The 24,972-nt window shown below is 42.5% G+C and overlaps 1 protein-coding gene across 3 annotated transcripts in view; it reads right to left on the reverse strand.

The window, feature by feature from the left end:
* LOC109900289 (alpha-(1,6)-fucosyltransferase) overlaps positions 1–21,677 on the reverse strand; it is a 154,025-nt gene extending 132,348 nt beyond the window's left edge. The window contains exon 1 of one of the 3 annotated variants that reach the window (XM_031837389.1): positions 21,181–21,677. The gene's annotated coding sequence lies outside the window, so the exon portion shown is untranslated. The remainder of the gene's footprint in view (positions 1–21,180) is intronic. The other 2 variants (XM_031837390.1, XM_020495981.2) reach the window with 2 other exon arrangements.
* Between the last annotated feature and the right edge of the window lie 3,295 nt (positions 21,678–24,972).

Below are 24,972 nucleotides of genomic sequence, written 5' to 3' on the forward strand. Positions count from 1 at the left end.
CTTCTGAAAGGATGGTGTATAGGACCAGCACTGGAGAGATGATCAGAGGCAGCTGCTGTCTGTGTTGCACTTTTTCTCAGAGTTGTAAAAGCAAGCAGAGCAGAAATGGGCTACTCTTTAGTTGACTGATCTAGCTGGCAAGGTAACTGCTGTTTGACTGTCAAAAAATATTTATTCCCAGTGCTGAGCTAGTAGTGTAACTGACATGTTATGTTAGCTAATGTTTCATCCCTTCTCGACTGAAGTGAATGAACTAGCTACTAGAAGTTAGTTTGCTAGCTAGTAGCTACCACAGCCAGTTCAGCTCTAGCTTGCATCTAGCAATCTGTCAGATAGCAATATCTAACAGCTGTTTGGGGTATGGACATGTTTTATAGCCTTTGTTTTGTCCCATTTCAACAGAAGTACATTTGATGATGTACCATAGTACCATTAGCTAGAGCTAGCCAAACATTGTCTAACATTAGCTTGCTAGCTAGATTACTTTAAAAAAAATTTTTTAGCCTGAACCACACTAGACCTGAATCAAACTATGAAACCAGCTGCCAAACGATTGAAGACCAATATTCTGACATTTTTTTCAGGACAATGTGAGTTTTTATTAATCAGTATAGCAATGTAACGTTGTTGATCTGACAGTTTCCCTAGCTAATGCCCTACTTTTCACACTGACATGGTATGAACAGCTCTACAGGCTTCACTGTCGTGGTGCACAGTCAGTACACAACACTATGCTCATCATGTCTTAGCAGGATCAGATGGTGACAGGTGTCCCAGCAGGATCATACAGGTGAATTTTGCAATATATTATAACAATCAGTGAATTGGTACAATGTAAAATCTTGAGTTGGTGGGTAGGCTACAGTCTGGGATCTGGGAATAATAGTAATTTCAATAATTGAACCATTGATTCTATCCATGGATAATATCATGTATAAATCTACACCAAGGTAATTCTTTGTCATGCCTCATCTGCACAGGACAGATGGTGACAGGGGTCTCATCGGGGTCAGGCAGCCAGGGTAGACCAGTCTGTGACAGTGCAGAGGTGAACTACTGCCGATGCAACACTTTATTCTCTCTGTGCAGCAAACACTGGACAAGCAAGAAGCTTCAAATCACGGACAATATTTTAAGGCAGTCTGACGAACCTCTGAAGTTGATTTCCAAACTGTATCAAGGGTTGATAGAGGCTTTTCCCGATGAGACAAAACATGAAAAATAAAAATGTGAGGAAGACCTGGGAGACACTATTGATGATGATGAAGGGAAACATATATGTTAGAATGTCGAGTCATGTTCATATAATAAACATAAATTCATGCAGTTTAAGACCATCCATTGAACGTACTATATGCCAGTGAACCTGAATATCATGCACTCAGAAATTGTATCCTTCTGCTGGAGTTGTGAAACACAAAAGGGGACATATTTGCATATGTTATGGTCTTGTGACTTGTGAATACCGCCAGTGTGCCAGCGATAACGGACTGATAGGAACTATAATGACGGTATCTGTCAACACAATATATAACTGTTTACTTATTCATGGATGGATTACGGCTACTTACTCAACCAATTCGCTTCCATTTGCGAGGCATCACTGTACTAGATAAGCGTTAATGATGCATTAGCTGTCCAGAAGCGTTGAGTTACACTGTCCTCTCCTCAGAGGACCGTTTCATCATCTTAAACAGCCTAGTGTTGCTACAAAGTTTATTGCTAGAAATAGTCAAGATAACAAACGATTCAGGTAGGCATATGCTGCACAAAAAAGTTATGGGCAGCATCCCTCTTAATTCAGGCTGGTCTCCTAGACTGGACATAGTAAATAAATATCCGGGACACTCAAATGTGTATGATATGTTACGTTTAGTGTAGTAACATAACACAGTTAAAGGGCAATTCTGCCACTTTTCAACCTCATATCCAGCATCAAACCAGTATCTATATATAGGAAAACAGCATTGTGGTTAAAAAGACAAGAAGAAAGTGTTTCTCTGTGACATCACAGAGTAGGATTAAAAGTTTTAAAAATGATTTTCAAAACCTGAAAGGAGTTTCTAGCCCAAAGGGTGGGTATGTTCTTGTTCCCCATGTCACCGTGAATCTCATAGTGTTTGAAAATCACTTCATTTTTATGTTTTACCTTTTGATGATGTCATTGGGTAGAACTTTTTTTTACCTTGGCAGTTTTCACATATGTTGACACTGATATTGTGCTGGAGATAATGAAAATGAAGTTAAAAAGTGGTGTAGTTGCCCCTTAAGGCAAAAACTAAAGCAGGGTGGTTAGTTGGTTGGGTGGGCGTATAATGCGAACGTCTACTAACCAAAAGGTTGAGTGTTCGAATCTTATCAAGGACAACTTTAGCTACTTAGTAACTTTGCAACTACAGTATATATACAAAAGTATGTTGAAAGCAATTCAAATTAGTGCATTCAGCTATTTCCGCTACAACCGTCTCTGCCAGGTGTGGAAAATAGAGCACACAGCCATGCAATTTCCATAGACAAACATTGGCAGAAGAATGGCCTTACTGAAAAGCTCAGTGACTTTCAACGTGGCACCGTCATAGGATGCCACCTTTCCAACATGTCAGTTTGTCAAATTTCTGCCCTGCTAGAGCTGCCCCGGTCAACGGTAAGTGCTGTTATTGTGAAGTGGAAATGTCTAGGAGCAACAACGGCTCAGCTGCAAAGTGGTAGGCCACACAAGCTCACAGAACGTGACCGCCGAATGCTGAAGCGCGTAGCATGTAAATATCGTCTGTCCTCAGTTGCAACACTCACTACCTAGTTCCAAACTGTCTCTGGAAGAATCGTCAGCACAATAACTGTTCGTTGAGAACTTCATGAAATGGTTTTCCATGGTCGAGCAGCCGCACACAATAATCACCTTGCGAAATGTCACGGGTCGGCTGGAGTGGTGTAAATCTCACTGCCAAAAGTACTTTGGAGCAGTGGAAACGTTGTTCTCTGGAGTGATGAATCACGCTTCACCATCTGGCAGTCCGGTGGCCAAATCTGGGTTTGGCAGATGCCAGGAGAACACTACCTGCCCCAATGCATAGTGCCAATTGTAAAGTTTGGTGGAGGAGGAATAATGGTCTGGGGCAGTTTTTCATGGTCTGGGCTAGGCCCCTTAGTACCAGTGAAGGGTCATCTTAACGCTACAGTATACAATGACATTCAAGACTATTCTGTGTTTCCAACATTGTGGAAACTGTTTGGGGAAGGCCTTTTCCTGTTTCAGCATGACAATGCCCCCGTCCACAAAGTGAGATCCATACAGAAATGGTTTGTCGATATCAATGTGGAAGAACTTGACTGGCCTGCACAGAGCGCTGATCTCAACCCCGTCAAACACCTTTGGGATGAACGCCGACTGTGAGCCAGTGTCCGACCTTGCTAATGCTCTTGTGGCTGAATGGAAGCAAGTCCCCACAGCAATGTTCCAACATCTAGTGGAAAGCCTTCTCAGAAAAGTGGAGACCAACTCCATATTAATGCCCATGATTTTGGAATGAGATGTTCGACGACAGGTACTGTCCATATATTTTGTTAATGTAGTGTACTTACAACTTTTTAGCTACTTTTCAATTACTTGGCATGTTAGCTAACCCTTCCCCTAACCCTAACCCTAACCACTAACCATTTAACCCAACTCATAACATTAACCCGAACATCCTACACTGTAAAAAAATATTCTGGGGTGATTTGAAATTGATACATTTTTTGTTATTTTACATACACTCAAAATTTTACTATTTTCTACATTGTAGAATAATAGTGAAAACATAAAAACTATGAAATAACACATATGGAATCATGTAGTAACCCAAAAAAGTGTATTATATATTTGAGATTCTTCAAATTGCCACCCTTTGCCTTGATGACAGCTTTGCACACTCTTGGCACTCTCTCAGCTTCATGAGGTACCCACCTGGAATGCATTTCAATGAACAGGTGTGCCTTCTTAAAATATAATTTGTGGAATTTATTTCCTTATTAATGCTTTTGAGCCAATCAGTTGTGTTTTGACAAGGAAGATAGCCCTATTTGGTAAAATACCAAGTCCATAATATGGCAGGAAAAGCTCATATTAATAAGCAAAGAGAAATGGCAATCCATCATTACTTTAAGAAATGAAGGTCAGTCAATACGGAACATTTCAAGAACTTTGAAAGTTTCTTCAAGTGCAGTCGGATAAACCATCAAGCGCAATGATGAAACTGGCTCTCATGAGGACCGCCACAAGAGTTACCTCTGCTACAGAGGATAAGTTCATTAGAGTTACCAGCCTCAGAAATGTCTTCAGAGTTCATGTAACAGACACATCTCAACATCAACTGTTCAGAGGGGACTGTGTGAATCAGGCCTTCATGATCGAATTGCTGCAAAGAAACCACTACTAAAGGACACCAATAACAAGAGACTTGCTTGGGCCAAGAAACACGAGCAATGGACATTAGACAGGTTGTCACGACTTCTGCTGAAGTCGATGCCCCTCCTTGTTCGGGCGGTGCTCGGCGGTCGACGTCACCGGTCTTCTAGCCATCATTGATCCATTTTTCATTTTCCATTGGTTTTGTCTTGTCTTCCTTATGTATTTAACTCTCTGTTTCCCCTCATGTCTCTGTCAGAGATTGTTTGTTGTTCAGATTTCGTGTTGTTTGTATTGGTGCGCGACGGATCCTCGTACCCACTTTGTTTTATATTATTCATAGTTTTTGAGTGATGTTTTGTTTAAAGTAATTAAATAACTCCATTCCACAAAGTTTGATTCTCCTGCGCCTGACTTCCCTGCCACCTATACACATGACTGACACAGGTGGAAATTTTACCTTTGGTCTGTCTTTGTGAAACACGGTGTGGGTGAACGGATGATATACGCATTTGTATTTCCCACCGTAACAAATGGAAGAGGAGGTGTTCTGGTGATGACACTGTCTGTGATTTATTTAGAATTCAAGACGCTTAACCAGCATGGCTACCACACCAGCGATAGGCCATCCCATCTGGTTTGGGCTTAGTGGGACTGTCATTTGTTAGCTGCAGGCTGTGTAGGGCTATTTTACCAAGAAGAAGAGTGATGGAGTGCTGCATCAGATAATCTGGCCTCCACAATCCCCTGACCTCAACCAAATTGAGATATTTTGGGATGAGTCGGTCCGTAGAGTGAAGGAAAAGCGGCCAACAAGTGCTCAGCATATGTGGGAACTCCTTCAAGACTATTGGAAAAGCATTCCAGGTGAAGCTGGTTGAGACAATGTCAAGAGTGTGCAAAGCAACGGGTGGCAACGGGTGGCTATTTGAAGAATCTGTATGACACTTTTTTGATTACTACTTTATTCCATATGTGTTATTTCATAGTTTTGATGTCATCACTTTTATTCTGCAATGTAGAAAACAGTAAAAAAAATAAGAAAAATCCTTGAATGAGTAGGTGTTCTAAAACTTTTGACCGTTAGTGTATACTTAATACAAATGAATGAAAGTTGTTTAAAAAAAATATAACTTAATATGTTGCTCAAAATGTAAGTATATTTTATGATGATAACCAAAAATAGAGAACATTTTGTGATTGAACTCTTTGGTTTTAATTACCTTGTACTTCCTGAAATGCATTTCGCACCCACCACTACTCCAACAAGCTGAAGCCTGTTTTTTTCGCCTGCCATACCGCAACACCGTCATTGTTGGATTTGACATCAAGTAAGGTAAGAGCTGTTTTTACCATGAGAAAGTATTGGATATCAGTTGATGACTCATAAATGTTTTTGGCTTGTATGCGGAATAAAATTTGCTAGCCTGTCCTGTAACATTAAATCCAATGCTAGCTAACAAGTAATGTTATCCCTGAATATGGCTAGCTTCCATACATAGAGACATAGCTAAAAGCTAGCTAGCTAACCTCGTTGCTTTTGTCATTTTAAATTCAAAGCGGATCGAGCTGGCCAATTGCCTCTAGAATTTAGAAATGGCTAAGATTAGCTATGTAGCTTGTTTTAACTCTGATTTGCAAGTTAGCTAGATAGATTTCGTGGGCTTCTAACCCAAAACATGCCTGACTCTGTTCTCATAATCGTGTATTGTGTAATGCAAAAATAAATTACGGTTCCGGCTATGGTGGTAATGTTAATTAAAGTCATGTCTGAGTACTGCTGTAGCTCTGTGTACATAACTAGCTAACGTTAGCTAGCAAGCTAGTAATAACATGTGGAATTCCCTAATTAGCTAGCGAGTTAGCTACTAGGAAATCCCACGTGTTGCTAGCTAGCTATTTAGACGGAGCTACAGCAGTAGGACACACACACATTACTAACTAGCTAGCTAATGACCACAACATTATTTTAATAGCATGTCAATATGTTTTCAGCAATTAGATTGACTCCTTGCTGGTAGTGATGAGCAATTCATTGGAATTTCAGGTTGGTTACAATTATGACATTAAAATATTAAGTCTATCCTGGGTGTTCAAACTTCTAGTTCAAAGGGGCACATGCACAAAGTGAGAATCACAGGTCATTTACGCTGCTGCTGTGTGCAGAGTAAAGTGAAAAGGGAGCGACGTGCCAATGTGAGGAAATGTCACGTTTGTTGTATGGATGAGACCAAGGCGCAGCGTGATTTGAATACATCTTCTATTTATTAACGAAGAACACTTAAACTTACAAAACAACAAAAACGAACATGAAGCTATATGATAAGTGCAGACACAGGTAACTAACACATACAATAACCCACGAATTACCCAAAGAATATGGCTGCCTAAATATGGTTCCCAATCAGAGACAACGATAAACAGCTGCCTCTGATTGAGAACCAATCTAGGCAACCATAGACATACAAAACACCTAGATAGTACCAACCCCATAAACATACAAAACCCATAGACAGTACAAAAACACATACATCACCCATGTCACACCCTGACCTAACCAAAATAATAAACAAAACAAAGAATACTAAGGTCAGGGCGTGACAAATGTTCTGGACTGGAGGGAGACTCTGGCGGATCCGGACTGGAGGGAGACTCTGGTTGTTCCGGACTGGAGGGAGACTCTGGCGGATCCGGACCGGAGGGAGACTCTGGCGGATCCGGACCGGAGGGAGACTCTGGCGGATCCGGACTGGAGGGAGACTCTGGCGGATCCGGACTGGAGGGAGACTCTGGCGGATCCGGACTGGAGGGAGACTCTGGCGGATCCGGACTGGAGGGACCCGTCATGGTAGGTTCCGGACCTGCGACCCGTCGTGGTAGGTTTCGGACTGTGACCCGTCGTGGTAGGTTCCGGACTGCGACCCATCGTGGGATGTTCCGGACTGCGATCCGTCGTGGGAGGTTCCGGACTGCGACCCGTCATGGGAGGTTCCGGACTGCGGCCCGTCGTGGGAGATTCCGGTCTGCGGCCCGTCGTGGGAGGTTCCGGTCTGTAGACTGTCGCCGGACGCTCTGGACTGGGTACTGTCGCTGGACGCTCTGGACTGGGTACTCTCGCCGGACGCTCTGGACTGGCGAGGCGCACTGTAGGCCTGGTGCGTGGTGCCGGCACTGGTGGTACTGGGCTGGGGACACGCACCTCAGGGCGAGTGTGAGGAGCAGGAACAGGGAGTAATGGACCCTGGAGACGCACTGGAGGCCTGGTGGGTGGTACCGGAACTGGTGCTACCGGGCTGGGGACACGCACCTCAGGGCGAGTGCGGGGAGGAGGGACAGAGCGTACAGGGCTCTGGAGACGCACAGGAAGCCTGGTGCGTGGTGTTGGCACTGGTGGTACTGGGCTGGGGACACGCACCTCAGGACGAGTGCGGGGAGCAGGCACAGGACGTACTGGGCTGTGGAGGCGTACTGGAGGTCTGGAGTGTAGAGCTGACACAACCCGTCCTGGCTGGGTGTTTATACATACCCTGGAAATGCAGGGCGCTGGCACAGGATGCACAGGGCTGTACAGACTCACAGTACGCAGAGCCGGCGCAGGATATCCTGGTCCATGGAGGTATACTCGAGACCAGGAGCGCTGAGCCGGCACCCTCCTTCCTGGCTGGATGCCCATTCTAGCCCGGTCAATGTGAGGAGCTGGAATAGAGCGCACCGGGCTAGAAATGCACACTGGAGACACTGTGCGTTCCACTGCATAACATGGTGCCTGACCAGTAACACGCTCCACATGGTAAGCACGAGGAGTTGGCTTAGGTCTCCTACCAATCTCCTCGTGTGCCACCCCCCCAAGATTCCGGCTGCCTCTCGGGCTTCCGTGCTAGCCGTGTACCCTTATATCGTCGCCGTTCCTCCATTCTCCTGTATCCCTCCGCGCACTGTTCCATAGAATCCCAGGCGGGCACTGGCACTCTCTCTGGATAGATCGACCACCTCTCTCTCTCCTCCCAGGTTGTTACCCACTCATCCTTCTCCCGGGTCCATTCTTCCACAAAGCGCTGTTCCTCCCATTCACGCTGCTTGGTACTTGTTTGGTGGGTTATTCTGTCACGTTTGTTGTATGGATGAGACCAAGGCGCAGCGTGATTTGAATACATCTTCTATTTATTAACGAAGAACACTTAAACAAACTTACAAAACAACCGTGAAGCTATATATGATAAGTGCAGACACAGGCAACTAACACATATACAACAACCCACGAATTACCCAAAGAATATGGCTGCCTAAATATGGTTCCCAATCAGAGACAACGATAAACAGCTGCCTCTGATTGGTTCTCAATCTAGGCAACCATAGACTTACAAAACACCTAGATAGTAACAACCCCATAAACATACAAAACCCCTAGACAGTACAAAAACACATACATCACCCACGTCACACCCTGACCTAACCAAAATAATAAACAAAACAAAGAATACTAAGGTCAGGGCGTGACAAATGTTCATATTTCAATAGCATGACATTTGACATTCATCTCTTAACAGGTGCACATGGAAACCGAATCCCATAAGTCTCTGACAGTTTAACCTAAACGGTATGTATCACAGTATATGCTTGATAAAAGTGAGGACGACATACATTAGGGCTACATTTTAGCTATGTGGTTTAGGGGTGTTGTTACTGGTGTAGGCTAATTGCCAAACATCTCGTCAGTGAGAATACTGCATCTCAGAATACTGCTAATATGTTTCTTTGCTTAGGCGTCTGCTCATGAAATGGCAGTGTAATGTCTGCAAATCTGTGTCTCCCATAAAGGGGATCCCCTGAAGCATTATAGTCTCCAACGTGGAACATTTGGTCGTCGGCATTACCTACCACGTCTACATCACAGTTGCCCTGGCTCTTCGCACACATTTATCTAGATGCCATGGAAATGAGGAAACTCTGGGGCCAGGAGTAGTCTCAGGACTAGTCCCTTCTCTTACGTGTCAAGTTTGCAGAACCCATTATTCTGACTGCCAATTGAAACTCAACAGAAGTTGGGTGATGCAACAGGACAGCGACCCAAAACACAGAGGTAAATCGACAACAGAGTGGCTTCAACAGAAGAAAATGCACCTTCTGGAGTGGCCCAGTCAGAGTCCTGACCTCAACCCAATTTGAGATGCTGTGGCATGACCTCAAGAGAGCAGTTCACACCAGACATACTGTATATATATATATATATATATTGTTGAACTGAAACAGTTTTATAAAGAGGAATGGACCAAAATTTCTCCTGACCGTTGATCAAGTCTGATCTGCAACTACAGAAAATGTTGGTTGAGGTTAATTCTGCCAAAGGAGGGTCAACCCAGTTATTAAATCCAAGGTTTCTCATACGTTTTCCAACCTGCACTGTGAATGTTTACACGATGTGCTCAATAAAGACATGAAAACATATAATTGTTTGTGTGTTATTAGTTTAAGCAGACTGTTTATCTATTGTTGTGACACATTCTATGAGCAATTTCTGCAGGAATCCAGGATAATTCCAAAGGGTTCACATACTTTTTCTTGCCACTGTATGTAGTGTTGTTTACACTCTTCCAAACAGCCAGAAAAATAATATTGTAATTTAACAGCACTTGTTTGTCACAGATAATACAGCCGCTCTCGACATTTGGTCGTCGGCATTCCCTACCACGTCTACATCACAGTTGCCCTGGCTCTTCGCACACATCTATCTAGATGCCATGGAAATGAGGAAACTCTGGGGCCAGAAGTAGTCCCTTCTCTTACGTGTCAAGTTTGCAGCACCCATTATCCTACAGAGAAGGTGTGAATTCAACATGTCAGTCGTCATCTGAAGAATCATGAAACTGTAGGATGTGTGTGTTTGATGGATGTGTGATTTCAGAACAAATATATATGGGAACATTACACACACAAGTTAATATTGTGACCATCCAGCAGATGCATAATACACAATTGTCCCAAAAAATTGGCATATACAATGTCTCAGTGAAATGCATAGATGACTTAGTGGAAGAGCTGCCGTTTTATATTGTGTTTTTTTTTTTCATGGTGCACAAGACACCTGTCTGATTCATGCCTGTCTGTGTGGAATAATCTATTGCGGAGACCACGAGGATGGCACAGTTCATCACTCCTAAAACATGTAAAGTGAAATTATACATGGTTATATTATGTAAAATAATGGTGTAACACTAAAAACATTTAATATTATTTTACAACAAATGCACTTTCTCCCGCGCTGGATATGGTCGCTGTCCGTGGTTCTGAAGCATTATCTTCAGTGCACCGTAGAATTAGCGCATTCCCTGTGTTGCTATGTGCATAATAGCAAAATGAACCATCCTATTGGGATTGATAACAATGCGGAGGCAGCAGCAGCAGAGTTGAGGAAGCCCTTGCTTAGCCTAATTGTCTAAGAAAGTAGGTCTATAATCAATAGCCTAACTGTTAAATGTGCATGGGTTTATAAATCATCCATATATATCTACATAAATAAGACAGATCTGGCTTCTGTTGCCTGGTTGAGTGTTTTTTAATAGCCTACTTATTCCATGAGAACCCAGGCTTATGCAATGGCAAAATGTTGGTGAAAGCAATTTCACAGATATGGCTGTTTTTAATCTTTACTGTGCTTTAATAAAGGCTTTACAATTGTTTTCTGTTAGAACAGACTGGTATTACTTTTCATTTACAGTGGCAAGAAAAAGTATGTGAACCTTTTGGAATGACCTGGATTTCTGCATAAATTGGTCATCGAATTTGATCTGATCACGTCAATAGACAAACATTCACAGAGTAGGTTGGGGAAAGTATTTGAACCCCAAGGCTAATGATTTCTCCAAAAGCTAATAGGAGTCAGGGGTTAGCTAACCTTGAGTCCAATCAATGAGACAAGATTGGAGATGTTGGTTAGAGCTGCCTTGCCCTATACAATCCATCACAAAATTTGAGTTTGCTATTCACAAGAAGCATTGCCTGATGTGAACCATGCCTTGAACAAAAGAGATCTCAGAAGACCTAATATTAAGAATGGTTGACTTGCATAAAGCTGGAAAGGGTTACAAAAGTATCTCAAAAAGCCTTGATGTTCATCAGTCTATGGTAAGACAAATTGTCTATAAATGGAGAAAGTTCAGCACTGTTGCTACTCTCCTTAGGAGTGTCCGTCCTGCAAAGATGACTGCAAGAGCACAGCGCAGAATGCTCAATGAGGTTATGAAGAATCCTAGAGCATCAGCTAAAGACTTACGGAAATCTCTGGAACATGCTAACATCTCTGTTGACGAGGCTACAATACGTAAAACACTAAACAAGAATGGTGTTCATGGGAGGACCACGGAGGAAGCCACTGCTGTCCAAAAAAACATTGCTGCACGTCTGAAGTTTGCAAAAGTGCACCTGGATGTTCCACAGTGCTACTCGCAAAATATTCAGTGGACAGAGGAAACTACAGTTGAGTTGTTTGGAAGGAACACCATGTGTAGAGAAAAAAAGGCACAACACACCAAGATCAACCTCATCCCAACTGTAAAGTATGGTGGAGGGAGCATCACGGTTTGGGGCTGCTTTGCTGCCTCAGGTCCTGGACAGCTTGCTATCATCGACGGAAAAATTATCAAGACATTTTGCAGGAGAATATTAGTCTGTCTGACTGCCAATTGAAGCTCAACAGAAGTTGGGTGATGCAACAGGACAGCGACCCAAAACACAGAGGTAAATCGACAACAGAGTGGCTTCAACAGAAGAAAATACACCTTCTGGAGTGGCCCAGTCAGAGTCCTGACCTCAACCCAATTTGAGATGCTGTAGCATGACCTCAAGAGAGCAGTTCACACCAGACATACTGTATATATATATTGTTGAACTGAAACAGTTTTATAAAGAGGAATGGTCCAAAATTTCTCCTGACCGTTGTTCAGGTCTGATCCGCAACTACAGAAAATGTTGGTTGAGATTAATTCTGCCAAAGGAGGGTCAACCCAGTTATTAAATCCAAGGTTTCTCATACGTTTTCCAACCTGCACTGTGAATGTTTACACGATGTGCTCAATAAAGACATGAAAACGTATAATTGTTTGTGTGTTATTAGTTTAAGCAGACTGTTTGTCTATTGTTGTGACACATTCTATGAGCAATTTCTGCAGGAATCCAGGATAATTCCAAAGGGTTCACATACTTTTTCTTGCCACTGTATGTAGTGTTGTTTACACTCTTCCAAACAGCCAGGAAAATAATATTGTAATTTAACAGCACTTGTTTGTCACAGATAATACAGCCGCTCTCGCTCCTACACCCTCATTTTTATTATTATTATTACTATTATTATTATTATTATTATTATTATGATCATCATTGTAATAACTCATGTCACTGTCTTTAGTCGGCTTAGTATAACCAACATCGAGCTGTAGGCCTAAGAGCGCATCCTGTTTAGTCTCAATACCATAACTTACTTAGGCCTATCTTTCAATATGTAGGCTACTGTATCAATCACTCAATCATTCAATAGTTCATGCCATCACCCAGCATGAGAGTCATTCATGCTTTGAAATGCAATCAAGCATTTTAGTTTTAAAATGAAATAAATGGAGTTTTGAATCATTTGCCTAAACAAAAAACAAAATGCATTTCGTGAATGTAACTGTTTTTAATCTGCTGTAGTACAAGCTTTATATGTTTATTTTTTCTCTCTTTAGAACAGACTCTCTGGTACACGTTTCTTGTTTACACTGTTCCAAATGGTCAGTAAAAATAATAATATTGTAATCTAACAGCAGCAGTTTGGCACACTTATTACTCAGGCAACGCTTGCTCCTATACCCTCCTTTTTCTTCATCTCCAGTATTTTCCACAACTAAGTAAAATGTCTTCCACAGTTCTGAATTCCCCTTTCCCTACTGAGGAACCAGTAAACATTCGTTTGAGTTTCTTTTAAACGTCGTCCGCATCCATTTTGCTGTCAGGCGTCACTGTGTTTGGAGTTTGTTATAACTCATTTATTCATGTGATTATGATAGGCTATAGGTCAGGCCCTATTGGTCACATGCATGCGATGCAAACATGTTTCACATAAATAGAGCAAGGGTTGAGGGAATAGGGAATGATTTTCCTAAACAAATTAGGGATTTCAGTAGCATAACTTTTCAGTCAGAAACAAGTAAGAAACTAAATGGCTGTAATTATGTGGCAGCTTCAGCAAGGACAGCACAATAAACACTTGCTGTGCTGTGGTGCCTATTCACTGCAGTAGGGAGGAGAGCAAGACAACATGCGCCAGTCACACAGGGACTCACTGTCATTTTTTTTAACAGTGTAAACATCGGGTACTTCTTGAGTCATTTGTGTCTTAATTATTTAACCAAACAGTGTGCTTAAAGCATCAGACAAGCTCAGTGCATATGTAGTTGATTGTATTCAAACACATAGGGTGTCTGTCTATACTGTATATGGAAAAATATGTTTAAAACACGAGAACAGCATGACTCTCGGTCTACCAAGATTTTTTTGGGTCGGGGACAGCCCTACTGGCAATACAGATGTGCATCCATTGGTCACAGATACCTTTAAAAAAAGGTAGGGTGTGAATCAGAAAACCAGTCAATATCTGGTGACCACCATTTGCCACATGCAGCGTGACATCTCCTTGGCATAGAGTTGATTATTCTGTTGATTGTGGCCTGTGAAATGTTGTGCCACTCCTCTTCAATGTCTGTGCAAATTTTTGGATATTGGTGGGAACTGGAACATGCTGCCATACACGTCAATCCAGAGCATCCCAAACATGCTCAATGGGTGACATGTTTGGTGAGTATGCAGGCCATGGAGGAACTGGGACATTTTCAGCTTGCAGGAATTGTGTACAGATCCTTGCGGTATGGGGCCATGCATTACTGTGCTGAAACATGAGGTGATGGCGGAAGATGAATAGAACGACAATGGGCCTCAGTATCTCGTCACGGTATCTCTGTGCATTAACCCTCCGGCTGTGTTCCGGTCGAATTGGACCGATTTACAAGTTTTCTCTTTGAACAATGTAGTTCATTTAATCTGATTATCATAAGGTTCCATGACTTTGTCCACACACGGCATCTGAACACACAATATACATTTGGATGATATTCATAACATTTTGGGTGTTTTATTTAACTTTTGTATGCCTGTGGTGTTCCCAGTCAAATATGACTGGTCATTAGAAATGAATGGGTGAGACAAGAATTAGTGTATAGTGTATAAAATTGAGTTCAGGCACATGCCCATTCATCAGATGGACACACTTCCTCTCCCAGACCCCCACATATATGTTTTTTTTGAGCACACACACACCTCACTCCCCTTCTTGGCTTCCGTGGCAACCCCTACGGGAACCTCTCCCCAATGGAATCTTCCCCTACGGGAACCACACCTGTTGGCATTCTCACAAACAATTGCAACATTGTTTCAATAATATCTAGAAATGTTCTCACAGCTCTGGATATAAATCTTTTTTGAGGCTTTGCTCATAATTAATTATGTGGCAGCACAATGACCAAACGATATACTTTATGTGAGGCTCTTGATCATATCTTTGATCATGACACTGGTGAGGAGAGAGTCCTTGTTAAACTTTGACATGAAGTAGTCTGTAATAAATAGCACAATCTGAGTATTTGTTATAGTCAAAATAATTCATACATTAAGCTTTTTTTAAACTCAAAAATGAGTTGTATGAGCTCAGGTCAATGAGGCCTACAGGCCATATTGGCAAATAGAAGTTCAAAACTTGTAATGTTCACAAGAACTTAAGTTGATAAAAAGATCTAACACAACATTAGGTGATAATATATGTATTATTATGGATTTATAAACAGCTATAATTGGGGGGGGGGGGTCATTTTGGACCGGGAACACAGACTTAATATGAAACAAACACAACAGGAGGGTTAAAATTGGCATCGATAAAATGCAATTGTGTTCGTTGTCCATAGCTTATGCATGCACATACCACAACCCCACCGCCAACATGGGGCACTCTGTTCACAACGCTGACATCAGCAAACCGCTCATCCACACGATGCCATACACGCTGTCTGCTATCTGCCCGGTACAGTTCAAACCAGGCTTAATCAATGAAGAGCACACTTCTCCAGTGTGCCAGTAGCCATCGAAGTGAGCATTTGCCCATTGATGTTGGTTATGAAGTCGAACTGCAATCAGGTCAAGACCCTGGTGAGGACGACGAGCACGCAGATGACCTTCCCTGAGATGGTTTCTGACAGTTACTGCAGAAAGTCTTTGGTTGTGCAAACCCACAGTTTCGTCAGATGTTTGGGTGACTGGTCTAAGACGATCCATCAGGTGAAGAAGCTGGATGTAGAAGTCCTGGGCTGGATTGGTTACACGTGGTCTGCGGTTGTGAGGCCGGAAGAATGTACTGCCAAATTATCTAAAACAATGTTTATGGTAGAGAAATTAACACTCAATTCTCTGGCAACAGCTCTGGTGGATATTCCTATAGTGAGAATGGCAATTGCACGCTACCTCAAAACTTGAGACATCTGTGGCATTGTGTTGTGTGACAACTGCACATTTTAGATTGGCCTTTTATTGTTCCCAGCACAAGGTGCACCTGTGAAATGAGCATGCTGTTTAATCAGCTTCTTGATATTACACACCTGTCAGGTGGATGGACCACCTTGGCAAAGGAGAAATGCTCAATAACAGGGATGTAAAACAAATTTGTGCCATTTTTTTGAGAAATAAGCTTTTTGTGCATATGGAAAGTTTCTGGGATCTTTTATTTCAGCTCATTAAACATTAAACACTTTACATGTTGTGTTTATGTTTTTTGTTCACTGTAGTACTGCAAGGTATGAGTCATGTTATGATGGTAAATATTTCAAGCAAAATGAGGTGTTTAACCAACTTGGAACTTCAAGATGAAAACCCCCCAAAATAACAGGAGTGTATTAGGTATTGGCAAATGTACCATCCAACTGCAATCTGCACTAACATAAATAAACAGTGCATTTGGAAAGTATTCAGAACCCTTGACTTTTTCCACACTTTGTTACATTACAGCCTTAAAAATGATCAAACATCAATCTACACACAATACCCCATCATGACAAAGCAAAATGTAAGACATTTTTGCAAATGTATTAAAAACAAAAACTGGTACATCACATTTACATAAGTATTCAAGACCTTTTACTCAGGACGTTGTTGAAGCATCTTTAGAAGCAATTACAGCCTCGAGTCTTCTTGGGTATGATGCTACATTACAAGCATGGCACAGCTGTATTTGGGTAGTTTCTCCCATTATTCTCTGCAGATACTCTCAAGCTCTGTCAGGTTGGATGGGGAGCGTCGCTGCATAGTTTTTTAAGGTCTCTCCAGAGATGTTTGATTCCGGGCTCTTTGATTCCGGGCTCTTACTTACTGATGTTATTGGAAATTTTGTTGCAGTGTCATGTACACATTTGAAGTGGTGTTTAAATACAAAACAAAATTAACAATACAACTTTCATAACAGTTACTTACCAATACAAAAAGACTAGCCTGCTGGCTTTACTGAATCGATAGGAACATTAACCCCAGCTATTTAGGAGGGATATCACACCTGGCACATATTATTGTCTAGTTGTGTTTTTCCTGCTGAGGGGTGCCCTATCACTGCACCCTGAGGGGAGTGGTTCAAAGTCCAGGTACAGGGGGTGGCTTGGGTCTAAAATGATTTTGTGAGCCTTGCGGAGGGCCCTGACCTTAAAGATCTCATCCAGGCTGTCTGTTTGACTCCAAGTACCTTGCTTGCTGTGGTGATAATCCTTCTCAGCATTTTTCTCTGGCTGACAGTGGCATTGCCAAACCAACAAACAATACAAGAAGTTAAAATACTCTCAATGAAAAATGTGTAAAACTGAGTCAGTATAGTACAGTCTACATTAAAGGATTCCAGCCTTTTGAGAAAGTACAGTCTCTGTTGGCTCTTTTTGTAGATCAGGTCTGGCTCGGCCACTTGTCCCAAAGCCACTCCAAATTGTCTTGGCTGTCTGCTTAGGGTTGTTGTCCAATTGGAAGGTGAACCTTCATCCCAGTCTGAATTGCAAAGAAAAAGCCATATATTAGGTCTGGCTGGGCCACTCAAGGACATTCAAAGACGTGTCCCAAAGCCACTCCAAATTGTCATGGCTGTCTGCTTAGGGTCGTTGTCCAATTGGAAGGTGAACCTTCATCCCAGTCTGAATTGCAAAGAAAAAGCCATATCTCAGACTGGCCAATAAAAATAAAAGATTAAGATGGGCAAAAGAACACAGACACTGGACAGAGGAACTCTGCCTAGAAAGCCAGCATCCCGGAGTTGCTTCTTCACTGTTGACGTTGAGACTGGTGTTTTGTGGGTACTATTTCATGAAGCTGCCAGTTGAGGACTTGTGAGCGGTCTGTTTCTCAAACTAGACAATCTAATGTACTTGTCCTCTTGCTCAGTTGTGCACTGGGGCCGCCCACTCCTCTATTCTGATTAGAGACAGTTTGCGCTGTTCTGTGAAGGGAGTAGTACACAGCTTTGTATAAGATCTTCAGTTTCTTGGCAATTTCTCACATGGAATAACCTTCATTTCTCAGAACAAGAATAGACTCACGAGTTTCAGAAGAAATGTATTTGTTTCTGGCCATTTTGAGCCTGTAATCGAACCCACAATTGCTGATGCTCCAGATACTCAACTAGTCTAAGGAAGTCCAGTTTTATTGCTTCTTTAATCAGGACAACAGTTTTCAGCTGTGCTAACATTACTGCAAAAGAGTTTTCTCATGATCAATTAGCCTTTTAAAATGATAAACTTTGATTATCTAACACAATGTGCCATTGGAACACAGGAGTGATGGTTGCTGATAATGGGCCTCCGTACACCTATGTAGATATTCAATAAAAAATCAGCTGTTTCCAGCTACAATAGTCATTTCCAACATTAACAATGTCTACACTGTATTTCTGATCAATTTGATGTTATTTTAAATGGACAAAAAAAATTGCTTTTCTTTCAAAAACAACGACATTTCTAAGCGACCACAAACTTTTGAACGGTAGTGTATGTATATGATTTTTGTGAACATTCTGCTCTTGATTCATAGCTTAAGAAAATGCAACCGTGTATTCTGGTAACAAACTCGCCATTTCTGAATCACGCGTCATGCAAGTTCAATTCTAACATTTGATCGCCAACATTGAGAGCTGTGTAGCCTGACAGATGACAGCAAGAACATGACAAAGACAACATAGTCATGTTGATTTAGTGATTTGAAAGGATGCTGAAGGGACCTCACACTACAACCTTTTGAAAGTCTGCGCGATCATGAAGGGTAGTGCATGCTTCTGGAAGTACAAGTTCTGATCCACCTGGGTAATGTTTCAAAGGCCTGTTCCGCACTTGTAGGGCTTAAGTACGCACCCAACCTCTGCTACCCCAAAGAACTCAGGTACACCTTCAAGGCGTTCCAGAGGCTTTTCTTGGAGCTGGATAGTTCTAAGCTCTCCCCAAAACTGCAAGCCTTGAAGAATAAGCTACTGGCTTAAGGTCTATAGAGTTCAGTCTTTATTTGACCAACCGGGTATAGGCAATTGAATGATTTTATATCATTACAGAGTCGGAGGCCAAGTCTAAAGTAATGCTTTTCAGTATTTTGTGGCTTTTATAAAAGGTTCACAGAGCTTATTTTTCCACATCCAGTATGCAGAAAAGTGAATGGCAGTAGGCACATATACTGTATTGTCTCATTCAGGGACGGAATACCACATTTGGGGTTCCCCGGGCAGCTAACTTCCTGTATATCAACACATTTTGCCATGGTGCAGAGAGCAAAATGTGCAGTTTTTTAAAATGCTATTCTACACATTTTGTCATTAGGTTCAAATAAACTGCTGCTGTTTTTAAGCTAATTTCCTGCACTTCTACACTTTATGGGGCAAATACTGTCAAATACTGTCAAATGTGCTGTTTTAAAGCTCATCTCATGCTTTTATTCACATTTTGTCATGGGACTGAGATAATTTTGTAGTTTAAAACAAATATCCTGCTATTCTACCCATTTTGCCATGAGGCTGGGAGAAAATGTTATTTTAAAGCACTTTTCCTGCAATTCTACAAATGTTTCTGTAACATGCTTTCTGGAGCCCGACCTCTCTGGGCCCGGGGCACGTGCCCTGTGTGCCCGTTTGGGAATCCATCCCTGTCTTTTTTGCATATTTACTATTTGTATTTGTACATATCTAAACAGAAAAAAACGTGTCAAGTATCTTAACTAATACATGTTTATTTGTTTGACAAGGTTTAATGGTGTCCTGGTACTTTTCTTAAATATCAGGTGTTGAATCTACTTTTAAAAATTCAGGCAACGAATTTACACACAATATTATTGAGTAAATAGAATGTCCTATGTTTTCAGTAAAATAATTGAATAAGTTATTTGAATTTACACTACTAAAGTAAATCCAAGATATTACATATTACATATTAGTTGATGATGTAAGACAAATATTATGAGTAAACCCAATACATTTTTACAGCAAAAAAAACTGTTGGGTTTGCTAAATATTTGTGGACAACAATGACAAAAACTGTATAGGAATTATTATTAGATATGTATAGTTTTAATCTAAACAAAAGGGCAAATGGGCATGTGCTCTTATATCACAGGTATCACAGGTAGAGCCCAGCCTATGTGTGCCTGGAATGAACCCAAACTCAAACTCAAGTTGGGAAACAACAGAAATACGAAATCTAAACCATGAGCACTTACAGCAAGAATGTGGGGGATAAAGCTGGGTGGGAATGAATTGAGTCAGAATCCCGCGCGCGATTTAGCCTTTCTAGGTCTGTGTTCCGGTATCTGAATGAGAACAAAATATTAATTATGGACGGTTCGTCATGCTCGTGTCGCATCACATGCAGACATATCCAAGCTTAGCATGGTCGAAGTATCACCGATTACCGCGGCTCAGTAGGCTAGCCTAACCACTGTCATCACCCAATAACCCGAAGAACCCATACCCTGTCTGTCTAGCTGTGCGTGCTGCGTGCACATGGAAGATGTGCAGCCAATGTCCTTTCGGATGTTATTTATTCTGACTGCGCTGCAGCATCAGCAACACTCTTCCGACAACAGGCTTTGTCCATTCAGCATAACATGGTCAGATAAGACCATGTCATGTGTCAATTTGATTTCCCTCACGTTTTCATGGGTGAGGTCAGAGCCCGATGTGAGAGAGCACTTCACTTTCTAGTTATGGCACTAAACCAGTGTTTTCATCCATGTGCAGCTCATAACAATAACATCACAACAGTGCCAATATAAGCAGTGAATGTGCAACACATCAGCAGCAGGTCTCGGAATATTACAATTCTCACATAGGTCTGAAATGTCTCGCAATGTATTGCGTGCATGTCAGATACACCCTGTCATGTTCATCAAATCAATGCATTTGTTCCATGATACATTGTAGCCTTAAGTGGCAATATGCTTTGGAGATTTTTTGAACAGAGATCGTTTGGAAACAGCTCTGTCCATTGGCTATTCGGAGCAGGACACAACACAGCACACCGGGTCAGAGCGATGATATTACAGGGACAAGTCATTCCAAACATGACCGCTATTATTTCACCACGATCACAACAGCAGCAGCGACGCAGTCAACATGCCAGGCAAGGATGGACTGGAAACATATGGACCGAGCTTGGAGCTCACCTCACTGCGTGTTCGCTATGCACAGAGACAACGAGCAGAGAAAAATCACGTACCTTCACTTGACACACCAGGCTTCCGGGAGATCCGAGAGGGGAGGCCTGACGAAGTTGAAGTCTGACGCAGCGGCGATGTTTTGGTCCAAAATTCGGTTGGAAAAAGCTGCGGCGGAAACAGGAACTGGGGACGGCTGTTATCGGAATAGTCACTGCTGCCTGTGGCTCCGGTTGAGGAGACTCGAATTGACTCTAAACTGCAGTGCGCATGCCAGTGTCAGATAGCTGTACTGCAGCCGCGTTGATAGACGGCCCTGTGGCACTGATTATTGGGTTTACGTCTCCTCCGCGGCTCCTCACCCCGCAGTTTGACAATCTGCTACCTAGTGCCACCGCATCGGTGTCAGAGAGAAAGAGGGGTCTGGCAGTCACATAGCCTACATACTGTAAGCACTCTGATTCTGCTACTGCGATTCCAATGGGAAGAGCGAGGAAGCGGCAACTTCACTTTTGGTCACTGCGCACCAAAAGCATGGGCTCTTCCGCGGCATGGCAGGCCGTAATGTCAATTTACCCACCTTGCATTTCATGACTTTGTACAACTCATCGTTTTAAGAGCCACATATTTATGTGCTGTAAAATTAAATAACCCAGGCAAAAGCGTATCAATTTACAGTACAGACTACCTAGCTGGCCAGTGTAGCTGCAAATTATGTTCCCTTCACACATCTATAAACCACGACCATATAACCCGGAAGTATTCATACTCAGTCATCTCCGACCCTCTAATCGCCATCACAATTGTGGGGTCAGCTCAATCAATTAGTCTACGTTTTATTGACATGAACCTATCAGCTCACAAATCAGATATATGTGCGTCGAATCAGTAAATGTTCAGAGTAACTTCAGTAACGCTATGATGAATGAGGGTTTTTGATAATACAAACTTACAACAACTTTGCCAGGTTAATTTAGTTTCAACATTAATACAAATGGAATCAAGCCAAAAACACTGATAGGCTACAGTAACCATGCATATACCCTTCATTGCGCAGTGCTATTCCTCAGGTTCCGGGTGAAGTTTCCCGTACATATCTGGGATCCGCTTCCCCTCCCCATATAACCTTTACCATTATTGGGAAAGATCCGTTTTTAGTGGCAACTTCACCCTTCTCCACTCCCCAGTGCTAAATATCCACTCACCTTCTGTAGGCTACCTCAGAGCATTAGACCTATTAAGACGAAATGGGATCAAACAAGCCCTGTTGTCTGTGGCATTACTCAATACAGTCCATTTAGGATGACATGCTGTGGCTGAACGTTTTGCTGGGCGTAACAATTTAAAATCACACAAGAGACATTGTGGAAATTTGAATGTTAAATCAGCTCTCATCTATAAAGGCTTAGGGACATCTCTTCTACTGTGTTCAATGGTCAGCATTGGCACTGGCTTTACTTAGGCTACACAGTCCTGCCACCCAGTGTTCTGAAGGCAATAATACATAATCTGAATGCAAGGCGTCATTTGGGATAGATAGCCTACACGTATTACCCAAACAAGTTACGCGCTTACTTTGTCTCAAGTGTCATAAGTATAAAATGTCTGGTGGCGCTAATGTAAATAAGGTAAAAGCGGCGTTTCAGCACCACTGAAGCGGCCAGCGATAACTGTCATTCCGAAGTTCAGCACCACAGGGCAGTGGACAGCGATCGTCTCATACGCAGCATCTCTCTAGGGGAGTAAAACCTAGTTCAAACAGCGCTCTATCGCTGCACCGAACTGGGGATATAGTGCTCTCTGAAACAGTGAGACTCGTCGGAATTTTGACCGTAGTTCGGTAGCCTCTGCCGCTCTTTCCGCGCGGTGCGGTTGAAGCACGCCTCTGTTTCATGCAGCGCGCCCGAGCAGTTCTTCCACTTCCACTGCATGTTAATATATGTTAATTGCATGCAAATACAGGTTGCTTCTCTACCACACCCACAACAACGGCACAATAATGACCTCGGATTTGCATGTGGAGGTCTTCTGTGAGAGATCGCTGACATACGAGAATACGTCCCCAAAACCACCGAGGAAGTCTGCTGCAGTGTTGAGGGCGGTTTTATGAAACTAATTGGTACGCCAACCAAAGCTCTTAACGGTGCCAGCCCGCTCTTCATAGCTATTCAATTCGGCATCTGAACTGTGCATAAGACGCCTGGAAGCTTAATAGAGGATGGCTCCACTTAAATATTGTTTTGCTATTATGTGAAGACATATGGACTTCAAACCAACATTTATAATTAGTTACACATGGAGTGAAACAAACATACAGTCAATAATACAGTATAAACAAGTCTATATACAATGTGAGCAAATGAGGTGAGAAGGGAGGTAAAGGCAAAAAAGGCCATGATGGCAAAGTAAATACAATATAGCAAGTAAAACACTGGAATGGTAGTTTTGCAATGGAAGAATGTGCAAAGTAGAAATAAAAATAATGGGGTGCTAAGGAGCAAAATAAATAAATTAAAATTAAATACAGTTGGGAAAGAGGTAGTTGTTTGGGCTAAATTATAGGTGGGCTATGTACAGGTGCAGTAATCTGTGAGCTGCTCTGACAGTTGGTGCTTAAAGCTAGTGAGGGAGATAAGTGTTTCCAGTTTCAGAGATTTTTGTAGTTCGTTCCAGTCATTGGCAGCAGAGAACTGGAAGGAGAGGCGGCCAAAGAAAGAATTGGTTTTGGGGGTGACTAGAGAGATATATCTGCTGGAGCGTGTGCTACAGGTGGGAGATGCTATGGTGATCAGCGAGCTGAGATAAGGGGGGACTTTACCTAGCAGGGTCTTGTAGATGACATGGAGCCAGTGGGTTTGGCGACGAGTATGAAGCGAGGGCCAGCCAACGAGAGCGTACAGGTCGCAATGGTGGGTAGTATATGGGGCTTTGGTGATAAAACGGACTGCACTGTGATAGACTGCATCCAATTTGTTGAGCAGGGTATTGGAGGCTATTTTGTAAATGACATCGCCAAAGTCGAGGATTGGTAGGATGGTCAGTTTTACAAGGGTATGTTTGGCAGCATGAGTGAAGGATGCTTTGTTGCGAAATAGGAAGCCAATTCTAGATTTAACTTTGGATTGGAGATGTTTGATATGGGTCTGGAAGGAGAGTTTACAGTCTAACCAGACACCTAAGTATTTGTAGTTGTCCACGTATTCTAAGTCAGAGCCGTCCATAGTAGTGATGTTGGACAGGCGGGTAGGTGCAGGTAGCGATCGGTTGAAGAGCATGCATTTAGTTTTACTTGTATTTAAGAGCAATTGGAGGCCACGGAAGGAGAGTTGTATGGCATTGAAGCTTGCCTGGAGGGTTGTTAACACAGTGTCCAAAGAAGGGCCGGAAGTATACAGAATGGTGTCGTCTGCGTAGAGGTGGATCAGGGACTCACCAGCAGCAAGAGCGACCTCATTGATGTATACAGAGAAGAGAGTCGGTCCAAGAATTGAACCCTGTGGCACCCCCATAGAGACTGCCAGAGGTCCGGACAGCAGACCCTCCGATTTGACACACTGAACTCTATCAGAGAAGTAGTTGGTGAACCAGGCGAGGCAATCATTTGAGAAACCAAGGCTGTCGAGTCTGCCGATGAGGATGTGGTGATTGACAGAGTCGAAAGCCTTGGCCAGATCAATGAATACGGCTGCACAGTAATGTTTCTTATCGATGGCGGTTAAGATATCGTTTAGGACCTTGAGCGTGGCTGAGGTGCACCCATGACCAGCTCTGAAACCAGATTGCATAGCAGAGAAGGTATGGTGAGATTCGAAATGGTCGGTAATCTGTTTGTTGACTTGGCTTTCGAAGACCTT

This window comes from Oncorhynchus kisutch, linkage group LG12, assembly GCF_002021735.2.
Source record: "Oncorhynchus kisutch isolate 150728-3 linkage group LG12, Okis_V2, whole genome shotgun sequence".
NCBI lineage: Eukaryota > Metazoa > Chordata > Actinopteri > Salmoniformes > Salmonidae > Oncorhynchus > Oncorhynchus kisutch.